The 23,663-nt window shown below is 39.7% G+C and overlaps 1 long non-coding RNA gene and 1 pseudogene across 2 annotated transcripts; one reads left to right on the plus strand and one right to left on the minus strand.

Annotated features, from left to right (window-relative positions):
* Nucleotides 1-916: 916 nt before the first annotated feature.
* On the minus strand, nt 917-22,691 carry LOC103235961 (uncharacterized). 2 transcript variants are annotated; one of them, XR_012093385.1, is made up of 3 exons: nt 9,194-22,675; nt 8,459-8,902; nt 917-1,084 (listed from the first exon to the last, which is right to left on the minus strand). It is a non-coding gene; the product is annotated as an uncharacterized lncRNA (long non-coding RNA). The 2 variants fall into 2 exon arrangements; XR_012093384.1 differs by having other exon boundaries at nt 8,459-22,691.
* On the plus strand, nt 1,857-11,164 carry LOC140712004 (leukocyte surface antigen CD53 pseudogene; annotated as a pseudogene).
* Nucleotides 22,692-23,663: the final 972 nt, after the last annotated feature.

Here is a 23,663-nt window from a genome sequence, read left to right on the forward strand (position 1 = left end):
GGGAAACGCTGCCGGGGAGTAGGCGGGGCGGGCGCTTTGGTTCCGAGGGTGCTCCTGCTCCGACTGCTTTTCCCACAGACGTCATCTGCAGGCCGTAGGACAGCCCCAGGGCTGAGGCCTCTAGTGGGTGCCCCGCCGCCTTACCAGACTACAAACTAAATCAGTGTTTAAGTCGAGGTGTCTGGGTTTTCACCGGGGCCTGTGGCAGAGATGCTAGGAAGCCAGTGGCCAGATCTCAGAGTTGTAGGGAGTTAGGCTTGGACCTACGTGGTTACCTCCAAGTGAAGTTTCAAACACACTGTCATGTATTGTATTGAATGTATTGCCATGGATGTATTGAAAGCGTTCATTTGTTTCATGTACGTCTTTACTATACCATTAGTTTCTGTAATCTTGTTTGACTTCTTTCTGTCTCATTTAAAAAAGTGAGAACCTGGAAGGAATGGCCTAGGCCTCTGACCCTCCAAAATATATAAATTCCTCCTGCCTGAGACCCAGTCATTGTGAAGTATTTGCGTAATAAAGCACAACTAATTTACTTCTATCAATGAGCTTGGAGGCCGCAAAGGGCCTAAATAACTGTGTAACAGGCAGATGTCTGTTAGTCAAATGGGTGATCCATTCAGTGAATTTGTATCCCAGGTTTGTTTCTGACTCTCCGAGGAAGTGATGCATGTTTGCGTGTTAGATCTCTTTCTTACAGTGTAGTAGATGGGAACTTGGGCTCTGGGGCCTGACAGCTTGGTTTCCTGTCCACAGTTTAGTAGCCGGATTACTTCGGCAAGTGACTTAACTGCTCATTTTCCTTATCTGTATAAGATTAATAATTGTACCTACCTTGTTCTCTCAAGGTAGGGGATAAATGTGATTGTGCATTCGAAGAACATTTAGAAAAGTGCCTGGCACAAATTAGTGCTCCATTAATGTTGTCTATTTTTATTTTTATTTCATCTAGTTTTTCCATGTCCGAAGACTCAAAGTTTCTTGTTAGTCATCCATTTTTTCCTTCCGTTCTGCTGAATATCAACCTGAACTTTTTTTTGCATCTCTGGGCATTATCATTTCACACTTTGAGTTCCTGGGGCTGGAAGGAAAGAATACGAAAATATGTTTATATTTTCAAATTTCTCTCCCACTCCAATGTAAAAATGAGAAATGTTTATGCGTTCATCCTAATTTTTTGTCTATTTGTTTTTTGGGCCATCCTATTTTTTAAAAAAAAAAGTTAATTTTTTGATGTTCTTTGTTCACTAATGGTCAGGAGATTTTCTAAGGTTAATGTAGTTTATAGGATACCAAAAAGGAAACACTTCTACTGGATAGATATTTAAGAGATAATGAAAGTCTCCGGTTGCCACACCTTTCTTCCCCCACAAAGAAATCTTTCATAGTCGTAACTTTCCGTTATTAGAGTCACTAAGGGACTAGAGAATAGGGCAGTTATCAGGACTTACCCCCCCAGTCACTAACGGACTAGAGAATAGGGCAGTTATCAGGACTTACCCTCAAGGGTAAAGTAACTGTAAAGGAACTGTAAAGTTCCTATGTCACCTTCACACTATTTCCGACTAGGGCAGTAGCAGGAATTAATTTTCAGTTGAAGTCAGTTGATACTTTGGGCTCAAGGGAAGGGGTGAACTGTAGGAAAGATAAGTTTCCGCTTAAGGAGAAACAGCACTTGACTTCTGCCAGCACTGAGTGGGCCCAACCCTTGGCCCTTGTTGGGTAGGGGAAGGCACCCACGCTTAAGCCTCAGCTAGCTTGGCTGACATGCCGCAACTAGCTTGGCTGACAGATCTCTATCAACTGGGTTTTCTAACCAGTTATAAATAAATTAGTTTCAGTTTGCCTGCACATAGAGCGTTTGAGGCAATTCCGTTTACTTTATTTAGGGGAAGAATAGAGAGTAACAGCAAAGTATTGAAAACATCCTCAAATTTATAACACCAGAAATCAACAACCAATATTTAAGGAACATCTGAATGTATGACTGTCACCATGTGCGTATTAAGTTGCAACATATCAAAGCAAAATGTCCCTAAATAGCCCTTAGTAATACGATTCATTTCTGCCCGTAGTATACTAAGCTAAATGTAGATGATAGTATAGGATCATGGGACTGGAACTGGGCTTTTAAAAGTTAGTCCCTTTTCACTGTTCACATGGCTATGACCTTTCCTGTCACATAGGCCTGTGCACAATAACCTGATGGTTTCTGAGCTCAGATACAGTATACCTGTGTGACCTTGGAGAAGCTACTTAAGTTCTCCCCCTCAACCTTCTCACTTGTGAAATACAGTAATAATAGTATGTAACTTATGGTGTTTGAACAGACTAAATAAAACAATTCAAGTAAAACAGTACAGGGGCTAACACATCTAAAGAACATTGTTAGCAATAAAATTATTTATTATGGTGAAACTAGTAAACATTCTGATGAAAAGGGAAAGCACAAGGTACTTCTGGGACACTCTTTTTAACTGAAATGGAATTTTTCTAATTTCCAATATGGATACTATTGAAACACAAACATTGGATTATCACACACATGAAGTTAGAAATCTCTAGGCAGAAGAGGGGCTGGACTATGTATTTTAACAAAGCCCATCAATTCCAAATTTGGGGGGATTGAAATTTATGAACCTGTAATCCAAAGAAATGAGTCAAAGTAAATTTTCCACTAGATGGCATCATTTACTATTTGAATTAACATTTACCTCTGCTTGATTTTTTTCTCTCTGTACTTTCGTTTTGTCAATTGTTTCTTAATTTGATGACACTTATTTTTTATTTTTATTTTATTTTCTTGAGATAGATTCTCTCTGTCACCCAGGATGGAGTACAGTGGTGCAGCCGTGGCTCACTGCAACCTTGACCTCCCAGGCTCAAGCAATCCTGGCACTTCAGCCTCTGGGTAGCTGGGACCACAGGTGCACGCCACCACGCCCAGCTAACTTTTGTATTTTTTATAGACCTGGTGTTTCATGTTGCCCAGGCTGGTCTGGAACTCCTGAGCTCAAGCAATTCACCCACGTTGGCCTCCCAAAGTGCTGGGATTACAGGCATGAGCCACTGTGCCCAGCCCAAAACTTATTTTAAAAACAAAAATCATAAAAGTCTTGCTAATAAATTTTAATTGTATTGAGTTTATTAAAATCAAGTTTACAATAGATAAATGGACAAAATATTTGAAAAGAAAAATTCACAAAAAAGAAAATACAGTTGATCAATAAATACATTAAAAAAAATTATCCTCAATAGTAAAGTTGTAATGCTAGTTTCAAACATCAAATAAGTTTTGAAATAACCCTGGACATGAATGTTACCAGCCTTGTCTTGGCCATCTGAAGGATAATCACAAATTCTCTCTGAAGGGCTGAGGACTAGTGCCTGAAAAAGGGCCAGAATATCCCAGCATGGGCACGAGAAGCTTGAAATTGTGGAAGTATGTACTGTTTTTCTTTTTCTTTCTCTCTTTCTCTCTCTTTCTCTCGTTCTTTCTTTCTTTCTTTTTTTTTGAGAGAGGATCTTGCTCTATCTCCCAGGCTGGAGTGCAGTGGCTCCATCATAGCTCACTGCAGCTTGAACTTCTGGGCTCAAGCAATCTCCCACCTCAGCCTCCCAAGTAGCTGGGACCATAGGCATGCACAGGCACCACCACACCCAGCTAATTAAAAAAAATTTTTTTGTAGACTCAGGGTCTCACTATGTTGCCCAGGCTGGTCTCAAGCGATCCTGCCACTTCAGCCTCCCAAAGTCCTGGGATTACAGGCGTGAGCCACTGTGCACGGCCCAACTTGCTCTTTCGGTTCTGTGACTGCTGCACTTTTAGGGGATGTACCCACTGACCCACAACAGCTTGGGAGTGCTCTTCCATAAGCTCCCCTCCCTCACGCTGGGCAATGAGCTTCTCATCTCATCGTGGGCTCCATTATCACAGTGGTTGCCTTCCTGGGCTGTGTAGGCTCTGTCAAGAAAAACAGGTGTCTGCTTACGTCCTTGTTCATTCTGCTGCTAATTATCTTCCTTGCTAAGGTGACTTTGGCCATCCTGCACTTTGTTTACGAACAGAAGCTGAATGTATAGGTAGCTGAGGGCCTGATGGACAGCATCTGCCATTACCACTGGGACAACAGCACCAAGGTGATGTGGGACTCCATCCAGTCATTTCTGCACTGTTGTGGCCTAAATAGCAAGAGTGATTGGTCCAGTGGGCAACAAGCATCTTGCCCTTCAGATCCAAAAGTGAAAGGTTGCTATGCAAAAGTGAGACTGTAATTTCATGACAGTTTCTTGTATATCAGAATCATCACCATCTGTGTATATGTGCAATTCAGGTGGTGAGGACGTCCTTTGCACTGACCCTGAACAGCCAGACTGATAAAACCAGTCAGGCCCTGGGGGTGTGACCTGCAACTGCACTGTGCTGGGGAGACTCGTTTCATCTTTGGAAATCCAAAACCATTTATAGCATGAAGTTCTAAATGGTCACCTGCTGGACTGCCTGTCCTCCCATCCCTTCGCTTTTTAGGTGCCTGTCTTATACAGCCAGAAAATAAGGTGTTGGCTAGGGACTTTCCATCTCAGACAGCAAAACAACCTTTCACCTACTGATGGCAGCAGCCACGTCTCTCAAAGTGGTAACAGTAATACGTGGATATTTTTTTAGACATGAAAGGCCAAGAGAAACTGTGGAACTAATGGCTCAAGATCAAAGAGTGGGTCCAGGATATGAAGTTTTTAACCTTCCCATTGTCAAATTAGTCTCTGGCCTCTATGTCATGCCCAGTCTGCTCTGCAAAGTCAAGCAAGAGACAAGCTGAAGGGGGTTCTAGGTCCAGGCTCATGCCACCATTGTCACAACCCTGTTTCTCTTTGACGAAGGGTGGTGGCTATAGGAATTACAGAGTGCTCTTTCTCCAAAGGGCAAGGTTTCATTTCCATTTCTTTATTAAGGGCCTCATCAATTTATTCTGTCTTCCCACGAAAAATTATCCAGTGATTTATATCCTGACTTCAACCAGTTACTTAGCTGATAATCACGTGCACGAGACTTCTTCTGGTGTTATTTCTCTATTAGCTAACATTTTGTTAATATACTATTTTGCTCTTCGATAAATAAAAGTGATCTTAATGTTTTAAAAAATCAAAGAAGTTTCCATTTCTCATCTATCAAAATAGTAAATATTTTAAAAATGTAATTCTTAATGTTTATGAATAAATGAATAAAGTATCAACTTATTGATTTATTGAATGCCCACTATGTGGCAGGCATGCACCATTATTCAGATTTAAAAATAAAAACTCATAATAACACAAACAATTATAATAAGTGAAAAACAAGCAGGACACAAAAATGTATGCAAAATGATTATACTTTTAAACCAAGAACTTCGGCATAGGGGCAAAAAACAAATAACAACCAAAATGTTGGCTGAGTGCTGTTACTTACACCTGTAATCCTGCACGAGGCAGGAGGATTGCTTGAGGCCAGGAGTTCAAGACCAGACTGAGCAACTTAGCAAGACTCCATTTCTACAAAAAATAAAAAAGTTATCTGGCTGTGGCAGTGCCTACAGTACTAGTTATTCAGGAGGCTGAGGAAGGAGGATCACTTGGGCCCAGGAGTTCAAGGTTACAGTAAGGTATGATGGCACCACTGCACTCTAGCCTGGGTGACATAGCAAGACCCTGTCTCTACAAAATAAAAAAATAGGCCAGGCACAGTGGCTCACACCCACAATCCCAGCACTTTTGGAGGCTGAGGCAAGTGGATCACGAGGTCAGGAGTTCAAGACCAGCCTGGCCAAGATGGTGAAACCCAGTCTCTACTAAAAATGCAAAAATTAGCTAGGCATGGTGGCAGGCACCAGTAATCCCAGTTACTTGGGAGGCTGAGGCAGGAGAATCACTTGAAACTGTGTAGCAGAGGTTGCAGTGAGCTGAGATCACACCACTGCACTCCAGCCTGGGCAATAGAGAGAGACAGAAAGACCATGTCTCAAAAAAAGAAAAAAAAGTTGGTTCTTTTTAGCTGGTTGAAATATTGCTGAATTGTTCTTTAAATGTTTCTCTATTTAAAATTTTTTATTTATTAAGTAGTTCTAAAATATAAACGTTACCAGTTCATAATTGATAAAATACTTTATTTCAAAACTATTGATTTGGTTCAGTAAATATTGATCACTTCCTGTGTTCTCAGATCATATTAGGAGGTGAAAAGGAGGGGTATAAAAGCATATAAGATGCTATTCTGGCTCACGCCTGTAATCCAGCACTTTGGGAGGCTGAGGCAGGCGGATCACCTGAGGAGTTCAAGACCATCTTGGCCTGGCCAACCTAGTGAAACCCCGTCTCTACTAAAAGTACAAAACATTAGCTGGGTGTGGTGGCGGTGCCTGTAATCCCAGCTACTCAGGAGGCTGAAGCAAGAGAATTGCTTGAAACAGGGAGGTGGAGGTTGCAGTGAGCCGAGATGGTGCCACTGCACTCCAGCCTCGGTGACAGAGTGAGACTCCGTCTCCAAAAATAAATAAATAAATAAATAAAACATGCTATCCCTATTTTCAAGGTATTTATAATCTTAAGTGAAGTAAACAGCACAGGATAAAGGTAAATAAAAAATGCAGGTTTACATATAATGCGTTCTTCTGTGTATTCATTCAACATTTGTTGAACTTATACTTTATATGAGGCTCACAAAAAGGCTGTGCCAAAGGCCTAAGGAGGGCTTAGGGGAGTGTCAGTATAGGTCTTATAGCCGTAACAAATTATTTATTGAGACCTCAGGAGACACCCATTTTATCTCCTTTCATCATTTTTTAATCCACAAAAACAATTTTAACTTTGCAAGTAGAATCTAAAATTTGCTAGGCAGAGATGAGTACAATGAGCCATCAATGCTATGCTACAGCTCAGGCAAGAGTGAATAATATGGACTTGAGTAGATATTGTAGGGCTGCATATTAATATACATTTTAAATGCCTTCTGTGTATAACTATAAGATTTCAAAACTGATCACGAAAATGGCCAGGTTTGATCTTGAGCCTAAAAGTTCAACATAATTAAGATATGAATATATGGAAAGAGGAACAGTATTTTATTTTTTGTTTTTATTCTTTTTGAGACAGAGTCTAGCTCTGTTGCCCAGGCTGGAGTGCAGTGGTGCAATTTCAGCTCACTGCAACCTCTGCCTTCCAGGTTCAAGCGATTCTCCTGGCCTCAGTTTCCCAAGCAGCTGGGACCACAGGTGTGTGCCACTACATCATGCCTGGCTAAATTTTTTGTATTTTTAATGGAGATGGGGTTTCACCATGTTGGCCAGGCTGGTCTTGAACTCCTGACCTCAGGTGGTCCACCCTCCTCAGCCTCCCAAAGTGCTGGGATTATAGGCGTGACCCACCATGCCTGGCACAAACAGTGTTTTTAAAAAATTTTTTGTAGAGACAGGGGGTGCTACGTTGTCCAGGTTAGTTGAACTGACCTCAAGCTGTCCTCCCACCTTGGCTTCCCAGAGTTCTGGGATTACAGGCATGAGCCACCATGTGCAGCCAACAGTATTTCTTAATGGGAGTCATCACCACTATTTTGTTCTTTAAAATATCCTATTCATACATATTTTGAAATATAAACTTTAAAAGTAAGAAAAGAGGTCGCTAAAACTATAAATATATCACAAGAAAATATCCAGATAACCAACTCCACATGATATTAATTTGTCTATTTAGAACAAATGAAATCAAGAAAAAATTATAGTTCTGTCCAACTCAGCTTGAAATCTGTGGTGGCCGTTGCTCTCTCAACCTCTACCTGAAGATGAGCTATTGCTCTCTCAACCCTCCTACTTGAAGAAGTTGGAAAACGAGCAAGTACATTTTCCAGACTGCCTTATAGATAGGGTTCCGGCTATGAAATAGACTCTGCCAGTTAGATACACACACCTGAAATTTCAAAGGGAGGCAGAGGTGAGCTTCCTGCAGCAGGGAGAGTTGACACGCAGGTCCTGACAGACACAGGATTTGTATGGGTTAGATGAATGCTGCACTCTCTAGATGCAAGGGGCAGTGTCTTCTTAGCACAGGGCAGCTGTGGCAGCCACAGCAGTGGTTGCAGTAACAGTTTCTTCTGGGTCACAGCTATAAAGGCATTAGCTTAACACCAAAACCCCAGAAGCAGCCTTCTGTTTCTGCTCTTCCAGCCATTTCAATGAATTTATAAACACATACTTCTGTATATTAAAATTCCTATGTACTGGAAATTCCTAGAATAATTTCTTCTTCCTGCACTGAACCCTGAGTGGTGGACTACCCCAGAGTGTAGATGTGATCATTAAATAAAATACATAAATCATTTAGAATAGTGATTTACATAAAGAATAATGGCCTGAAACAGTCCAATAAGAGATATCTATATAGATATATTTATACAACAGGAGATTTATTACAGGAATTAACTTACACAATTATGGAGGCCTAGAAGTCCCATAATCTGTCCTCTGCAAGCTGGAAAACCAGTGGGAGAAAGCTGGTGATGTAACTCAGTCCGAATCCAAAGACCTGAGAACCAGAGGAACCAACAGTGTAGGTCCAGATGGGAGCTCGAAGACTCTAGGACCCAGAGCACCAGTGTCTGAGGGCAGGGGAGTATATATGGCTGTCCCAGCTCAAATGAGAAGCAAATGCACTCTTCCTCCACCTTTTTGTTCAGTTCAGGCTTTCATAGGATTAGATGATGTCCATTCACATAAGTGAGGGCAGATCTTCTTTACTCAACCTGTAAATTAAAATCCTAAATTCGTCCAGAAACACCCTCGCAGACACAAACACAAATAATGTGTTACCAGCTAACCAGGCATCCTTCAGCTCAATCAAGATGTCACGTAAAATTAACCATCACATTGGCCTGTTATAATAGAAAATAAAAGGTCCTGATCAGAATTACTAAAAAGAATGAAGAGTAGAAGTACTAAGAAGTACTCAGGAAGACAATCATCCTCTGGACATAGAGTTGTAATATTTAGGAAAACAGTGTGGGGAACTTTCTTTTTGCAAGGGTTCAAGGGAGAGCTTGAGGAAGAGGCAAGATAATTTACCTCTTGTACTAATACCATATGTATTAGGGTTCTCTAGAGGGACAGAACTAATAGGATAGATGAATATACGAAAGGGAGTTTATTAAAGAGAATTGACTCACATGATCACAAGGTGAAGTCCCACAATAGGCTATCTGCAAGCTGAAGAGCAAGGAAGCCACTCTGAGTCCCAAACCAAGAGTCCAAAAGCCAAAAGATGTGGGGTCTGATGTTCAAGGGCAGGAAGCATCCAGCATAGGAGAAAGATGAAGGCCAGAAAACTCAGCAGGTCTGCTCATTCCAACTTCTTCTGCCTGCTTTATTCTACCCACGCTGGCAGGTGACTGGATGGTGCCCACCCACACTGAGGGTGGGTCTGTCTCTCCCAGTCCACTGGCTCAAATGTTCATCTCCTTTGGCAACACCCTCACAGACACACCCAGGAACAATGCTCTGCATCCTTCAATCCAATCAAGTTGACACATTATTAACCATCATACCATGGAAAATTCTGATTTTATAAATAAAACTGAAGGGATTAAAGGAGGCAAAATAATGTCACCTGAGGCCTATGTGAGTAATTCAATGCTACTTATACTACTATCCCCTTCCCTTTCTCAAGGTTTTCCTTGGCATGATGCAGACTAGTTTAGAAGGTGACCATGTGAGAAACAGCATGCCAAAAGCCTTTGTAATTTCTCTTTCACATCTGGCTGTTCACTATTTCTTACAATTTGTTTCTTCGTAAGTCTTCTGGCTTTCAGCACTTTGATTTTAATAGTCACGATTCTAATCTAGGCCTCAGTGATTTAAACTTGTGGCTAACTTCGTATATAGTCCTAACTTCATCTCTAATTTTCTAATACTTTTCCCTTTAAAATCCCAATAATAAAAGATTCTTCTTTAACGTTCTCACTGGCAACTTTGTTCAAAATTTCACAAAAAGCAAAGTTATTTATGCTTGGTTTTAAAGTGCTATGTGTCTCCAATATCAACCAGGTTTCTTAACTTCCATCTTTTTTTACTCCCTTCCTCCCTCTTTCCACCTCCTATTCCTCCTTCTTCTCCACTACCCTCCTGCTAATGGATAAATATGATCCATATCATATTTATCATCTGACAGTGCTTCTCAAACTTGAATATGCATATGAATCACCTGGGAATCTTGTTAAAATGCAAATTCTGACTCATTATGACTAGGATCATACTGAATAGGAGGCTTGAAATCCTCTTTTCTTAACAGCTTCCGGCTGCTGCTGCTGAATTGCAGACCACACTTTTAGCAGCAAGACTCCAGAACACTTGTTTTCGAACTGGAATGATTTTGGACCCCAGGAATATTTGGCAATGTGTGGACACATTTTTGATGGTTACAACTGGGGTGGTGCTCTTGGGCAGAGGCCGGGAATGTCACCAAGCACTTACCATGTACAGGACAGCCCCTCACAACAAAGAATTACCTGGCCCAAAACTTCAACAGTGACCAGGCTCAGGAATCCTGCTCTAGAATGATCTTAAACACTATAAGCACTCAGTAGCATCTTCTATGAGTCTAACAGTTTTTTTTTCTTTCTAGAAAAAACTTTCCAGTCCTCTTCCCTCTACTTAGTCAGTTCCTGTGACTAAAAGGATCTCATATTGCAAAGCTTTTTTTTCCCCAAAAGTCTACCATTTCCTTTTCCAATTTATTAAATGAAAGTTATGGCCGGGCACGGTGGCTCAAGCCTGTAATCCCAGCACTTTGGGAGGCCGAGACGGGCGGATCACCAGGTCAGGAGATCGAGACCATCCTGGCTAACAAGGTGAAACCCCGTCTCTACTAAAAAATACAAAAAACTAGCCGGGCTAGGTGGCGGGCGACTGTAGTCCCAGCTACTCCGGAGGCTGAGGCAGGAGAATGGCGTAAACCCGGGAGGCGGAGCTTGCAGTGAGCTGAGATCTGGCCACTGCACTCCAGGCTGGGCGACAGAGCGAGACTCCGTCTCAAAAAAAAAAAAAAAAAGAAAGTTGTGAATGGAATTTTTCATGGTATTAACATGATTTTAAAAGCCTCGTGCTCTCAGAAAAAAATAAAAATTAAGACAACAAGCTTACAGTTTTGAAATGTGTGATCCGATATGACTTTTTATTATTCATTTTTAAACTAGTGCATTATGGTGCCTTCAAAAACAACTGAAGTAATTCTCAAAATAATAATCAATAGGTGTTTTACTTTGTGTGTGTTTTCAATAACTGTTCAGATTGTAGCAATCAAATAGTCCATAGTGAAAAAGGAAATGAATCTCCAAAAGAAGTCTTCTTTTGTATTCAGATGAGGAAGATGGAGCTATTTTAAAAGTTCTTCTATTATAGAAAGCTGTGTTTTCCATAGTTGAAGAGAGTCAGGAATTTGACAACTTTAACTTGATTTGACTCTCCAGTTGTCTAGCTTACACAAGAGTTATTGCATATGAAAAAAAATAGGATAATTTTTACCAGAATCATGACTAGATGAAATTGAGTCCTGAGTATTTTTATTGAAACTATGGTCACAATTCCAAGTTTTTGGAAGTCTGCTTTTCCTAGTTTTCTAAGCCTGTCAGGCATCTTTGGCTGACTCAGAGCCCAACCTTGAACTTATACCTGGCCTGCCAGCACCTGGGGTACTGCCCTGGGATTCCCACTCTGCCCTGCTTTCTTCTTGATTTCATTGCAATGGAAAATACAACTAAATATTTCAGTAGTCTGAGTTTGGTCTAGTCATTGGGGACATTTTCTTTTAATGTAAAGATCCTACTGAAAAGTACTTTAGCCACCAACTTAGAGAATTCATAAACTGAAAAATGTTATATAAGGTGACTATATCAGAATGTTCTTCTTAAACTTACTATCCACTTACCTACACTTTCCCCAGCAAACTCTCCTTCCTCGTTATTGAACTTAGTAAATGATACCACCATCGTCTGTGTCACCTGGGCCCAGGTCTGAAGTCATGGTGGACTTCATCTTTTCACCTCCCACATCCAGTCACATGAGGAAGAGCATCCAATGGCAGGAGGACAGGAGCAAGTGTGTCAGCTGAGGTCTCTCTTCCTCTTCTTATAAAGCCACCAGTCCCACCATGGGGGTCCCACACGAATGACCTTATCTAATTCCAATTACCTCGCAAAGGCCCCACCTCCAATCCACATATGAATTTGGCAGTTAAGTTTCCAAAAGAAATTTGGAGGACGTATTCAAACCACAGCACTCCTGAAATCTTTTACAGAAATATTACAGAGTAGAAAGAATGCAAATGTTTCTTATGTTGTAACGTAAGATAGAAAGATGGAAGAGCATCCCATTCTTGGTTCAATTCCCTTATTACAATAAACACAAATCATCTTATCGGAGTAAGATGGCCTACCTCAATGTACCTTGCTTTGCATGTGATAGTTTAACAAATTAGCTATTCACCGATGCACTCAAGTGGCCAAGAGCTCCCAGATGATTTCCCTGGGTTTGTGCAAAAGCTTCTAGCACAATGGCTTATGAGGCCCTCCAGAAACTGGTCTCAGCTTGTCTCTAGCATCTTCTCTCACTGTGACCACTTCTCGTCTTGAATTCAGCCATTCTGAATTATTTGCTGTCCCCATAATAGCCTGTTTCATAGCTGCGTGTCTTTTGTTCACGCTGTTTCATCTGCCCAGAATATCTTTACTCTATTGTCCATCTAAACTAGGATTCAGCTTTTTAAGACTCAATTCAAACACAGTCTCTTTTATGAAGATTTTTCTAACTCCTTCCCTTTCCCTGCTTCCTGGGAATTGACCATCAATCTCTTATATACAATAGTAAACTACCCCCTGCCCCAACACGTGCACAATCACTCACTAACTCTTATTATAACATTTATTACTTCTTTACAAGTATTCATTTATATCTCTGTCTCCTGTACTAATCCAGAAGATCCTCTAGGTCACATACCATGTGTATTTTATTTATTTATCCCTAAATCTAGCACAGTGACTGGCACATAGTATATGTTTAATAAACACTTGTAACATGAATGGAATATGTCTAGTACCAAATGTTGTTCCTCTTAACTTGCCAACGGAAAAAAATATTACACAGTCAAGGAATCTGCTTGAAATTTAGCTACCTGTGAAAAGAAAAGCACAATAAATTCTTTTTTCAATTTAGAGAAATTCAAAACATACAAACTATTTCCCAATCTGATTATAATTTTGAGTAATATAAGTTAGGGTAGAGGTGCTAGAAGGAGTACTCTATCACATCTGTCTTCTAAATTCTTTTTTGCCTGGGATTATATATTTTTAAAACACATACTAAAGTTACAAAAAATATAACCAATAATGCTTATATACTTTCACCTGGATTTCTTAAATTAGTAGCTTTCTGTAGCTAGATTTTTAAAAACTGACAGTAACTTGCAGACATGAGGTTCATTTACACTTCAACACTTCAAAATAAAACTAAAACCAAAACAAAATATATTCTCTTACATCACCACAGGACAATTATCAAAATCAGAAAATTAATATTCATACAATATTATTGTATAATTTATGAATTTAAATTTCACCATTTGTTCCACTAATGTATTTTTATAGCAAAAGGAAAAGGATTTCTGGTCCAAGATCCAATCCAGGATGAGACATGGCTTTTAGTCATCACGTCTCATTCATCTCTTGTAATCTGCAACAGTTCACTGGTCTTTTTTTGCTTTTCATGACCTTGACATTTTGAGGCTTTATGGGAAGTTTGCTTGCAGCAAGTCTGTTCCTCAGTTTGGATGTGTGTCTTACATTTCTTCATGATTAGATTCAGGTTATACATTTTTTTCAAGTTATGCATTTTTTGCCAGGATACCACAGAAGTAACACTATGTCATTTTTAGTGTATCCTACCAAAAATTATTACTGGTTATGCTAACCCTGATCATTTTGTTAAAGTGGTCCCTTTAAGTTGTCACTACTGTAAATTACTGTTTTCCTCTATGTAATTAATAAGTAGCATACAGGGATAAGGTTATATTGAAGGCTAAACAAAAGAGAGACCAAGTGTTCCTTGTGTTCTAAGTAAAAATTGTTTAGCTCTGACATTTGGCCTTCTTAGAGATTACAAATAAAAATCAAAAGACTTTAAAATGGTGATTTTCTGACATTTTTAGTGCTTTAGCTGCAAAATTATGTATAAAAACAAGATGTTAAGCTCTGAAATCCATAGCCCTGAATATTAAAGCCTTAAGTAAATGGGAGATCTGCATTTAGCAGCTCCTTGGGAACGAAGCTCGAATAGCAGCAGAACTGTTGTTTCTGCAACACTGTGCATTTGGCTCACAGTTAGATCACTAGTCAAAAACCCTCTGACAGGAAGATAATGTCCCATTTTATTAGTCATACTTTACAATCAAAGAATAGGTTTATGTTGGTGTTAAAGCTGTGAGTCCTGACTCTCAGCCTCTTTGTTCAACTCACATATTCTTTAAGGGAGAACTATATTGAAATGGTACAGGTGATTCGATGGATATTTACTTGTTTTCTGGAGTTAGAAATTTAACACAATAAATGGGAGGTTCTTGAACTATTCTTTCAAATAGTTTTGCATCATAGTAAAGGAACCATGCAGTTCAGAGTACAACATTTCCTTCCCTCACTAGATTCAGCTACTAAAGACCTCTTTCACACTGTGATGCTCTTTCAGATGACACTGTACACCATGGAGTATGGTGGTATAGCTGCCTCTTAGTTTGCTAGGGCTGCTATAACAAAGTACCACAGACTGGATGGCTTGAACAACAGACATTTGTTTTCTGACAATTCTTGAGGCTAGGTATCAATGTGTTGGCAGGGTTGGTTTCTTCTAAGGCCTCTCTCCTTGGTTTATAGATGGCTGTCTCTCTGTTGACTTCACATGGTCATCTCTCTGAACATGTCTGTGTCCCAATTTCCTCTTTTTATAAGGACATCTGTCATATTGAATCAGGATTCACCCATCATAACCTCATTTTACTTTCATTTCATACCTCTTTAAAAGTGCTATCTTCAGTTGCTTCCAAGATGGCCAAATAGGAACAGCTCCGGTCTGCAGCCCCCAGCAAGATCGATGCAGAAGACGGATGATTTCTGCATTTCCAACAGAGGTACCTGGTTCATCTCATTGGGACTGGTTGTGCAGCCCACAGAGGGTGAGCTGAAGCAGAGTGGGGCGTCACCTCATCTGGGAAGCGCAAGGTGTCAAGGGATTTCCCTTTCCTAGCCAAGGGAAGGTGGGACAGACTGTACCTGGAAAAATGGTACACTCTCGACCAAATACTGTGCTTTTCCCGTGGTCTTAGCAACCAGTAGACCAGAAGATTCCCTCCTGTGCCTGGCTCAGTGTGTCCCATGCCCACAGAGCCTTGCTCACTGCTAGTGCAGCAGTCTAAAATCAACCTGTGAGGCTGCAGCCTGGAGGGAGAGTGGCATCTGCCATTGCTGAGGCTTGAGTAGGTAAACAAAGTGGCCAGGAAGCTTGAACTGGGTGGAACCCACCACAGCTCAGCAAAGCCTACTGCCTCTATAGACTCCACCTCTGTGAGCAGGGCATAGCTGAACAAAAGGCAGAATACAACTTCTGCAGACTTAAACGTCCCTATTGACAGCTCTGAAGAGAGCAGTGGCATGATGTTCGAGCTCTGAGACTGGACAGACTGCCTCCTCAAGTGGGTCCCTAATCCCTGTGTAGCCTGACTGGGAGATACCTCCCAGTAGGGGACGACAGACACCTCATACAGGTGGATGCCCCTCTGGGACGAAGCTTCCAGAGGAAGGATCAGGCAGCAATATTCGCTGTTCTGCAATATTTGCTGTTCTGCAGCCTCCGCTGGTGATACACAGGCAAACAGGTCTGGAGTGAACTTCCAGAAAACTCCAACAGAACTGCAGCTGGGAGCCCTGACTGTCAGAAGGAAAACTAACAAACAGAAAGGAATAGCATCAACATCCACAAAAGGACATCCACACCAAAACCTTATCTGTAGGTCACCAACATCAAAGACCGAAGGAAGATAAAACCACAAAAATGGGGAGAAATCAGAGCAGAAAAGTTGAAAATTCTACAAACCAGAGCACCTGCTTTCCTCCAAAGGATTGCAGTTCCTTGCCAGCAGCAGAAGAAAACTGGACGGAGAATAACTTTAATGAGTTGACAGAAATAGGCTTCAGAAGGTCAGTAATAACAAACTTCTCCAATCTAAAGGAGCATGTTCTAACCCATCACAAGGAAGTTAAAAACCTTGAAAAAAGGTCAGACGAATGGCCAACTAGAATAAACAGTGTAAAGAAGACCTTAAATGACCTGATGGAGCTGAAAACCACAGTGCCAGAACATCGTGATGCATGCACAAGCTTCAATAGCCGATTTGATCAAGTGGAAGAAGGGATATCAGTGATTGAAGATCAAATTAATGAAATAAAGTGAGAGGACAAGTTTAGAGAAAAAAAAGAGTAAAAAGAAATGAACAAAGCATCCAAGAAATATGGGACTATGTGAAAAGACCAAATCTACACTTGATTGGTGTACCTGAAAGTGACAGGGAAAATGGAACCAAGTTAGAAAACGCTCTTTAGGATGTTATCCAGGAGAACTTCCCTAACCTAGCGAGGCAGGCCAACATTCAAATTCAGGAAATACAGAGAACACCACAAAGATACTCCTCGAGAAGAGCAATCCTAAGACACATAATTGTCAGATTCACCAAGGTTGAAATGAAGGAAAAAATGTTAAGGGCAGCTAGAGAGAAAGGTCGGGTTACCCACAAAGAAAGCCCATCAGACTAACAGCAGATGTCTTGGCAGAAACTATACAAGCCAGAAGAGAGCGGGAGCCAATATTCAACCTTCTTAAAGGAAAGAATTTTCAACCCAGAATTTCATATCCAGGCAAACTAAGCTTCATAAGTGAAGGAGAAATAAAATCCTTTACAGACAAGCAAAGGCTGAGAGATTTTGTCACAATCAGGCCTGCCTTACAAGAGCTCCTGCAGGAAGCACTAAACGTAGAAAGGAACAACCAGTACCAGGCATTGCAAAAACATGCCAAAATGTAAAGACCATTGATGCCAGGAAGAAACTGCATCAATTAATGAGCAAAATAACCAGCTAACATCATAATGACAGGATCAAGTTCACACATAACAATATTAACCTTAAATGTAAATGGGCTAAATACCCCAATTAAGACATAGACTGGCAAATTGGATAAAGAGTCATGACCCATCAGTGTGCTGTATTCAGGAGACCTATCTCATGTGCAGAGATACACATAGGCTCAAAATAAAGGGATGGAGGAAGATCTACCAAGCAAATGGAAAGCAAAAAAAGAGCAGGGGTTGCAACCCTAGTCTCTAATAAAACAGACTTTAAACCAACAAAGATCAAAAGAGACAAAGAAGGCCATTACATAATGGTAAAGGGATCAATTCAACAAGAAGAGCTAACTATCCTAAATATATATGCACCCAATACAGGAGCTACCAGATTCATAAAGCAAGTCCTGAGAGACCTACCAAGAGACTTAGACTCCCACGCAATAATAATGGAGACTTTAACACCCCACTGTCAATATTAGACAAATCAACGAGACAGAAGGTTAACAAGGACATCCAGGACTTGAACTCAGCTCTGTACCAAGCAGACCTAATAGACATTTACAGAACTCTCCACCCCAAATCAACAGAATATACATTCTTCTCAGCACCACATCACACTTATTTTAAAATTGACCACATAATTGGAAATAAAACACTCCTCAGCAAATGTAAAAGAATGGAAATCACAACAAACTGTCTCTCAGACTGCAGTGCAATCAAATTAGAACTCAGGATTGAGAAACTCACTCAAAACTGCACAACTACATGGAAACTGAACAACCTGCTCCTGAAAGACTACCGGGTAAATAACAAAATGAAGGCAGAAATAAAGATGTTCTTTGAAACCAATGAGAACAAAGACACAATGTACCAGAATCTCTGGGACACATTTAAAGCAGTGTGTGGAGGGAAATTTATAGCACTAAATGCCCACAGGAGAAAGCAGGAAAGATCTAAAATCAACACCCTAACATCACAATTAAAATAACTAGAGAAGCAAGAGCAAACACATTCAAAAGCTAGCAGAAGGCAAGAAATAACTAAGATCAGAGCAGAACTGTAGGAGACAGAGACCCAAATACCCTTCAAAATATCAATTCAGAAGCTGCTTTTTTGAAAAAATCAACAAAATAGATAGACCACTAGCAAGATTAATAAAGAAGAAAAGAGAGAAGAATCAAATAAAGATGCAATAAAAAATTATAAAGGGGATATCACCACCAATACCACAGAAATACAAACTACCATCAGAGAATACTATAAACACCTCTATGCAAATAAACTAGAAAATCTAGAAGAAATGGATAATTTCCTGGACACATACATCCTCCCAAGACTAAATCAGGAAGAAGTTGAATCTCTGAATAGACCAATAACAGGTTCTGAAATTGAGGCAATAATTAATAGCCTAACAACCAAAACAAGTCCAGAACCAGGTGGACCAGAGGTACAAGGAGGTGCTGGTACCATTCCTTCTGAAACTATTCCAATCAATAGGAAAAAAGGGAATCCTCCCTAACTCATTTTATGAGGCCAGCATCATCCTGATATCAAAGCCTGGCAGAGACACAACAAAAAAAGAGAATTTTAGACCAATATCCCTGATGAACATCGATGCAAAAATCCTCAATAAAATACTGGGAAACCAAATCCAGCAGCACATCAAGAAGTTTATCCACCATGATCAAGTGGGCTTCATCCCTGGGATGCAAGGCTGGTTCAATGTACACAAATCAATAAACATAATCCATCACATAAACAGAACCAACAACAAAAACCACACAATTATCTCAATAGATGCAGAAAAGGCCTTTGACAAAATCCAACAGCCCTTCATGCTAAAAACTCTCAATAAACTAGGTATTGATGGAATGTATCTTGAAATAATAAGAGCTGTTTATGACAAACCCATAGCCAGTATCATACTGAATGGGCAAAAACTGGAGGCATTCCCTTTGAAAACCGGCAAAGAGAAGGATGTGCTCTCTCACTACTCCTATTTAACATAGTGTTGGAAGTTCTGAACAGGGCACTCAGGCAAGAGAAAGAAATAAAGGGTATTCAGTTAGGAAAAGAGAAAGTCAAATTGTCCCTGTTTGCAAATGACATGATTGTGTATTTAGAAAACCCCCTCGTCTCAGCCCAAAATCTCCTTAAGCTGATAAGCGAGTTCAGCAAAGTCTCAAGATATAAAATCAATGTGCAAAAATCACAAGCATTCCTATACACCAAGAACAGACAAACAGAGAGTCAAATCATGAGTGAACTCCCCTTCACAATTGCTACAAAGAGAATGAAATACCTAGGAATCCAACTTACAAGGGATGTGAAGGACCTCTTCAAGGAGAACTACAAACCACTGCTCAACAAAATAAAAGAGGACACAAACAAATGGAAGAATATTTCATGCTCATGGATAGGAAGAATCAATATTGTGAAAATGGCCATACTGCCCAAGGTAATTTATAGATTCAATGCCATCCCCATCAAGCTACCACTGACTTTCTTCACAGAATTGGAAAAAAACTACTTAAAAGTTCATATGGAATCAAAAAGGAGCCCAAATAGCCAAGACAATCCTAAGCCAAAAGAACAAAGCTGGAGGCATCATGCAACCTGACTTTAAACTATACTACAAGGCTACAGTAACCAAAACAGCATGGTGCTGGTACCAAAACAGATATATAGATCAATGGAACAGAACAGGGGCCTCAGAAATAACACCACATATCTAAAACCATCTGATCTATGACAAACCTGACAGAAACAAGAAATGAGGAAAGGATTCCCTATTTAATAAATGGTGTTGGGAAAACTAGCTAGCCATATGCAGAAAGCTGAAATTGGATCCCTTCCTTATCCCTTATACAAAAATTAACTCAAGATGGATTAAAGACTTAAATATAAGACCTAAAACCATAAAAACCCTAGAAGAAAACCTAGGCAATACCATTTAGGACATAGGCATGGGCAAAGCCTTCATGACTAAAACACCAAAAGCAATGGCAACAGAAGTCAAAATAGACATATGGGATGTGATTAAACTAAAGAGCTTCTGCACAGCAAAAGAAACTATCATCAGAGTTAACAGGCAACCTACAGAATGGGAGAAAATTTTTGCAATCTACCCATCTGACAAAGGTCTAATATCCAGAATCTACAAAGAACTTAAACAAATTTACAAGAAAAACACAAACAACCCCATCAAACAGTAGGCAAAGGATATGAACAGACACTTCTCAAAAGAAGAAATTTATGCAGCCAACAAACATTTGAAAAAAAGCTCATCATCACTGGTCATTAGAGAAATGCAAATCAAAACCACAATGAGATACCATCTCATGCCAGTTAGAATGGCAATCATTAAAACGTCAGGAAACAAGTGATGCTGGAGAGGATGTGAAGAAATAGGAACACTTTTACACTGTTGGTGGGAGTGTAAATTAGTTCAACCATTGTGGATGACAGTGTGGTGATTCCTAAAGGATCTAGAAGTAGAAATGCCATTTGACCCAGTCATCCCATTACTGGGTATATACTCAAAGGTTTATAAATCATGCCACTATAAAGACACATGCACATGTATGTTTATTGTGGCACTATTCACAATAGCAAAGACTTGGAACCAACCCAAATGTCCATCAATGATAGACTGGATTAAGAAAATGTGGCACGTATACACCATGGAATACTATGCAGCCATAAAAAGGATGAGTTCGTGTCCTTTGCGGGGACATGAATGAAGCTGGAAACCATCATTCTCAGCAAACTATCACAGGGACAGAAAATCAAACATTGCATGTTCTCACTCATGTGAGAATTGAACAATGAGAACACGTGGACACAGGGAGGGGAACATCGCACACCGGGCCCTGTCAGGGGGTGGGAGGCTCAGGGAGGGATAGCATTAGGAGAAATAACCAATGTAAATGACGAGTTGATGGGTGCAATAAAGCAACATGGTGCATGTATACATATGTAACAAACCTGCATGTTGTGCACATGTATCCTAGAACTTAAAGTATAATAATAATAAAAAAATTCTATCTCCAAATACAGTCACACTCTGAGGCACTGAGGGTTAGGACTTCAACATATGAATGGCAGGGGGGGACACAGTCCTGTCCATATCACTACTCTTCCAGTCCCCTGGCTTGGTATAAAATGTTTTTGTTTAACATTACATGCCTGTATCAAAATATCTCATGTACCCCATCCATAAATATATGCACCTACCATGTGCCCACAGAAATTAAAAATAAAATTTTTTCTAAATAAAATAAAATAAAATAAAATAATTTTGGTTATTCTACCAACTTTACAAGGACTTAAAGGGAGGTATCATACATTCCTTATGAGACTTTACAACATATATTTACATTTATTTAATTATTTAAAGGAAATCATTCCTTTTGAAAATTCCTTTTTTTTTTTTTCTAAGATAGGGTCTTGCTCTGTCACCCAGGCCAAAGTGCAGTGGCACAGTCATGGCTTACTGCAGCCTCATCCTCTTGGGCTTGTGTGATCCTACCACATCAGCATTTTGAGAATTCTTAATGATTAGGGAATTATGTATGAGAAGTTTTTTTTTTTTTTTTTTAAGAGACAGGGTCTCGCTATATTGCCCAGGCTGGTCTCAAACTCCTGGGCTCAAAGGATGCTCCTATCTCAGCCTCCCAAATAGCTGGGGCTAAAGGTGTGCACCACCACACCTGGTTTCATCTTAAAGTAATGATGGCTCCAAGAAAAATATCTATTTTCTCTTTTCATATGCTTGAAGAGAACTCAGCTATAAAGAGGTTTTAAATCTGAACTAAAGAAAAATATTCTTCAGGAATAATTCTAAACTAAAATCCAGTGTAAAATTATCCTAATATGAAGATGTAATTATTCAAGTGCTCTTTATAGTTCCATCCTCCTTAATAGTGGTATAAATGGGAATCTCAACCAAGTATTTTAGAATAGACTTCATTGCTCTTTAGGGAAAAAATCACTTATTAATAGTATAGATTAAGTATACTACAGTAAAAACAATCCCTAAATCTTAGTGGCTTAAAAGAACAAGTATATTTTGTGTTTATGCTATTAGGTTGAATTACTTGAAATTTCCAGTATTTCACAATTTTTGAACTAGAGATACTGTAAATTCATATGGATTGGTGTAATCCATGTCAATCACAGAATGATTGGGGTCTCTACTCCATGTTGTCTGTACTGAGGGGCACAGTCTAACAGAGGTTCCACCAGCTAGGATATTGCTGGTTACCTTGGCAGAAGGAAAAGAACTGAAGAAAGTACACACATCATTTAACACTGCACCTCTATTGGTCAAAAAATGTTATAAGGCTGTATCTAACTTCAGTGGGGTAGGATAGTGCTATCCCTATGCCAGGAAAAAGGAGAACTTGATTATTATTGACTACCAAATCTAGTAGTGTTTAATGATCCTTTTATATACTTTTTCTAGTCCTTTGTCTCCCTCCCTCCCTCCCTCCCTCCCTCCCTTCCTGCCTTCCTGCCTTCCTGCCTTCCTTCTTGGTCTTGCTCTGTTGCCCAGGCTGGAGTGCAGTGGTGCCATCATGGCTCACTGCAGTCTCGACCTCCTGGGTTAACTGATTATCCCACTTCAGACCCCCCAGGGAAGCTGGGACTACAGGCAGGCGCCACCAGGCCTGGCTAATCTAGTACTTTCATGTATTGTGTAACCTGTTTTAATGAAATCATATAGCTCAATTGTGCAGATGATTGTTTTTATTTTTGTTTTTGTGCACTATGCGAATTGAAACTCACTGGGTATTGTTAATCCCAGATGAATCTAACGTATTTAAGTAGTCTCTGTCATAGAGTCTCAGAAATAAGTTTCGGACCTTGTTATTATTAAAATAATAGGCTCCCTGAATTATTATTCTTCAGTAATATGTCATATTCCCCTAGAACATGTGACATAGTTCCTAGGCTAGGGCGATTTTTAAAAACTGTTTCTTGCTCTATAATTGAAATTCTACAACAGACACTGAAGAAACCATGTTTCAGTACTTCCTTTACCTTTTTTTCTTTCTTTCATCCCAAACTTACGTAATACACTATAATTTATAATATAATGCAATGTTTAAGACAATATTATGTTTAATAATGAAATGGTAAGCAACTTTATTAAACTAGTTGACCTTATCAGATAAAATGTCACTACTCTGGTGACTAAATTCCAGTTCTTAATTTTTATTCTTTGCTGGAGTATTGGTATAAGAATTGTCTTACAATTCTCTGGATAGAAAGTATAACAAGTAGCTAATCACTGCATTATTGTAACAAATATCCAAGAAACATATACTTACAAATTTGTTTTAATAACAGCTTTATTAGGATAAACTCGTATACCATATAATTCACCCACTTAAAATGTAAAAGGTAATGGTTTTTAGTATATTCAGAGTTTCACAATCACTAAGATTCCTTTTGGAACATTTTCATTATCTCAG

Source organism: Chlorocebus sabaeus, chromosome 7 (genome assembly GCF_047675955.1).
Source record: "Chlorocebus sabaeus isolate Y175 chromosome 7, mChlSab1.0.hap1, whole genome shotgun sequence".
In the NCBI taxonomy this organism is placed as follows: Eukaryota; Metazoa; Chordata; class Mammalia; order Primates; family Cercopithecidae; genus Chlorocebus; species Chlorocebus sabaeus.